Source organism: Palaemon carinicauda, chromosome 12 (assembly GCF_036898095.1).
Source record: "Palaemon carinicauda isolate YSFRI2023 chromosome 12, ASM3689809v2, whole genome shotgun sequence".
In the NCBI taxonomy this organism is placed as follows: Eukaryota; Metazoa; Arthropoda; class Malacostraca; order Decapoda; family Palaemonidae; genus Palaemon; species Palaemon carinicauda.
In genome coordinates, this window is record NC_090736.1 from 22,053,721 (window position 1) to 22,058,720 (window position 5,000).

Consider the following 5,000-nt stretch of genomic DNA (forward strand, 5'->3'; position numbering starts at 1 on the left):
GGAGTGGTAGACGGAAGGGAGTTTGAATAAACTAGGATTGAGTTTTGGAAGAAAAAGAAAAACAATGACATGTTTCAACATATATGATGGAAGGAGGAAAATATAGAAGTTAGAATAAATTAATTATAAAAGAAGTTCATGGGAAACCTATGTCTGCATGTCTCTAGGAAAGATATATCTGAGAACTAGACAATTACATTCATAGGCATACAAATTTTCGTTTTTTATTTCCATTCAACTTTCGCATTTCATTCACATAAAAAATCGTTAATTCATCTATCCCTTTATACATTCCAAATTTGACTTTCACTTTTCAAGCATTACAAATTCCCCTTGCACTTTTCATACATTCCAAATTTTACTTCGACTTTTCATACACTCTAAATTTGACTTCCACTTTTCATATATCACAAATTTTACTTACATATTTTCATGCATTTCAGATTTGACTTTTATTTTTCCTGGATTCCCAATTGGACCTCCATTTTTCTTGCATTTTAAGTTTGATTCTCTTTTTTCATAAATACCTGATCTGACTTCCTTTTAACATACTTTTCAGATCTGATTTCCATTTTTTTTTTTCATACATTCCAGATCTGACTTCCATTTTTTCCTACTTTCGAAATTTTACTTACATTTTTTATCCATTCCAAATATAACTTCTATTTGTCACACATCGGAGTGTGACTTCCATATTTTTAACGTACAGTATATATGATATAAACTAGATTTCTTGACCAACTCCCAAAAACTGTATTTATTTTCCATTAAAAGCCTTTCAATTACAACCTGGAGCATATCACTTAAAACCCCGAGTCTGAAGAAACCAATGGGGAAAGTCAATATTTCTTTTACACACACTTGCCCCCTAGACTTCCCAAATTACTCTGAAATATTAGTCAGAAGACCATTTAATATTATATAATAACCTATAAAAAGTTAAGCATGTAATAACCAAGAGCAAAACTCCTGAAAAGGAATTAGACAAATAAGAATGCCCTGCCGGGCTGGACTTTGTAATACATAACTACAAGCATGCAACAGGAGTGCATGCAAGCCTTCTTCTTCCCCCTGGAGGGGAAGCTATACGTATTACACACAAGGTAATATTATCTTCGATTTATGGTTCCCGACCTGATCGTTCTTTATTTTCTTTAATTATTAGTTCTTAAAGCGAAATTTATCAGCGCAATATATATATATATATATATATATATATATATATATATATATATATATATTATATATATATATAGATATATATATATATATATATATATATATATATATATATATATATATATATATCTATCTATATATATATATATATATATATATATATATATATATATATATATATATATATATATATATATCTATATATATATCTACATATATATATATATATATATATATATATATATATATATATATATATATATATCTATATATATATATATAGATAGATAGATAGATAGATATACATATATATATATATATATATATATATATATATATATATATATATATATAAACATATATATATATATACATATATATATATATATATATATATATATATATTTATATCTATATATATATTATATCTATATATGTATATATCTATATATATCATATGTATATATGTATATATGTATATATATATATATATATATATATATATATATGTATATATATATGTATATATGTATATATATATATATATATATATATATATATATATATATATATATATACATATATATATATATATATATATATATATATATATATATATATATATATATATACATATATATAGATATATATACATATATATATATATATATATATATATATATATACACACACATATATATATATAGATATATATATATATATATATATATATATATATATATATATATATATATATATATATATATATGTGCGTGTGTATATATGATAAAAATAGTAAGTAGCTCTTAAGAATATTATACATGAAAGTTCAAAGATGGTGCATTATAAAACTATTAAAACCGTATATTTTAGTTACTGAATATTTTTTTCCTGTAATCTTTCTAGTGAAGATTTATAAGATTTTATTGTGGTTTAAAATATAGGTAAGTGTTTTTTTTTTTTTATTATTGTCAGTGTAAATAGATAAGTTACAGATTATTTTTTTATTGCTTCTTTTATTTTTATAAGAATTGGTAACTGCAAAATGCTAAATCTATCTGTTATTCCTTATCTGAATTACCATAACTAGAGAAGAGAAGAGGAATGTCAAGATATCATTTTAGTTTTCTGATTTCATGAGGAATAGATTGGGTATGCTTCTTCTTGTGTCTACTAGATAAAGATCTAGTAAAAGTTAGCTCTTGGTTACATTCCATGTAAAATTTGAATTTCATTCCATTTGTCTAACATAATATCGGATTCTATTCGAAAAACCTTATGGCGAGTCTCCATCTAACAGAAATTAATACAGGCTCCGTTTCCCGAGATTAGTAGTAGCTCTGTTAAGTGACAGTTAGCACTTGGCACAACCCTTCGAAAGTTAGTGTAGGACTCCCTCCGTCCATCAAATTAGGGACCAGTCTGTTCCTCGAAAGTTGGCACTGGAATCCTTACATCAAAAGTTCATCGGATATCGGTGACTTCTATTGAAACTAACTATCATTTGATTCACTTTTGAATTGACTCTTCAATCAAATTCACCTTCAGCTTCATGGCGTCGATTTCAGCAACTTTCTTCGTAAATGACTCTTCGATCAAACTCAGTTTGTTCTCCTCTACATCTATTTCAACAACTTCCTTCGGAACTGACTTGTCAACTATACTTATTCAGCTTCAACGCATCAACTTTAACGTATTATATCATAGTTGTCTCTTCAACCAACTCTCCTAGAGCTTTACGGTGCCTTTTTTGAAAACTTCTTTTGTAACTAACTCTTCAGTCAAATTTATCTTCAGCTTCCCTGTTTTGTATCGGACAGTTTCTTATGGAGTTGAATTTTCAAGTTAATACAACTTAAATTTCATGATGTTTATTTAGACAACTTCCTTTGCTATTAACTTTGCAACCTACTTCACCTGAAGCGTCGCAGTATTGATTTAAATGTTATTGTATTTTATTGATTTTTTAAATTAAACTCACTTCCATTTTTACTCTGTCAACTTCAACATCTTCCCATAAAATTAATTCTTCAATCAATCTCAACTTCACCATAACATTATTAATTTCACCAACTTCCTTCAGAATGGATTCTTCAAAAAACACACCTTTTATTCTATAGTGTTAGTTAAAAAAAAAAAGAAAAAAGAACTTCCTTTGAAATTGACTTTTCAAGAAAACTCACCTTCAGCCTCACGACGTTGATTTAAAAAACGTTCTATGAAATTGACTTCAAACAAACTCACCTTCAGCTTCACGGCATCAATTTAAAATATTTCTTGTAAAATCAACTTGTTAAACAAACTGACCTTCAGCTTCACGGCGTCGATTTCCGCCGGTTGATTCGACCTTTTTCTGTTCCGGGATGTTATGGTGATGATGTAATCGCTTCCAGGCGTGAGTCCTCCTACATGAAATTTTGGCGTCGATTCTTCGAGCATGACCAGGAGCTTATAGCTCGGCGAGGAGTACACCCGTCCTTCGAACCACTGAGTGAGACCTCCATCCTCCCAGGAGAGCAGAGGACTTCCAGTGAGCCCCCGGTGTGGTTCACCAAGTCACAGTCTGTCACACTCTCAGGGGGTCCTTGAAAAATGGGGAGTAGGGTTAAATTAGGTTAATGAAGGTCTCATCATTCTTAAGTATCCAATTGAATGGAATTAGGTTCAAAATGATGTAACTGAAAGCATCATTAATAGGTTTTATAGATAAATATACATAACATCATACTTGAGGACCTTGTCTATTGAATTGTAAGGACAACTGTGATCCACATTTTAAATACCGTTAAGAAAATTTCATTAAATAACATTCTGAAAATAATTGCTATCAGAGTCTAGCAAATAAAAAAAAAAATTTTCGTTCTTTTTTTTTTTTTTTTTTTTTGCTAGGCATGGTGCCAAAACGCATTATTTTTTTTTCTTTTTTTTTGTTAGGCATAGTGCCAAAACGCATTATTATAAATTCATAGGGTTTTCTATTTTATTAATTGGTATTTTTATTTTAGCATCTGTAGCTCAAACCCGAAAGAAGCCTAAGATATTTTGCAATGTGCTAGAAAAGGGTATTGGAATAACAGTAAATTTGGATATTTCAGGAAACTCTAACGAAATTTGATTTTGAAAAATAATAACAGAGTATTACACTATAGCCATAGGTGAAAATGCAAGGGCTTTAATTTTTGTCCTTAGCATTTACCCCTTTCTATACGGGGTCTGTTTCCTATCTACCCTTCTAACCACATATCTCTTGAAAAAGGATTTGGATCAAACCTTCGCTTGAAAAAGGTAAAGTTGAAAACATCCCGAGAAAATTGGTTAGATCGAAATCTTCGCTGAAATCAGGATGGGGAGATGAATGAGCAGAGTCACGAGAGGAGATGCGATCAAAAATAATTTCATAAAGGCGTTCAAAAGCCAATCATGAATAGGAGAGACAAAGGACAGTGACATTGCCCTAGCAGGACAATGCCCTAAAGACTGGCCATATATCCATATGATCAGCCCCCAAGGCATCTCTCCACCTAAGTTAGGGCCAGGGGGGTCCAAGCAATAGCTGCTGAATCAGAGGGTAGACAGATAGGCTCCCCAAACTCGGCATCCTCAGCTCACAACGTTGGTGAGGTTGCAGACACTAAAAGAAACTATCTCATTTGAGCTGGTCTTGATCTGCCGTCCAGCAAAACGCCAACAGGGACGTTTTCTATAGGCCACCATAACCACAAGAGGCGAAAATGTAAAGTTCTTCCAATAATTTGAATATATGTATTATTTATTAATTTTCTACATTATCTACATTTAAATACAGTCAACAAACGAGGGAT

General features: G+C 29.9%; 1 pseudogene; it reads right to left on the reverse strand.

Annotated features, from left to right (window-relative positions):
- Window positions 1-5,000, reverse strand: part of LOC137650727 (hemicentin-2-like) — a 350,211-nt pseudogene that overhangs the window by 15,777 nt on the left and 329,434 nt on the right.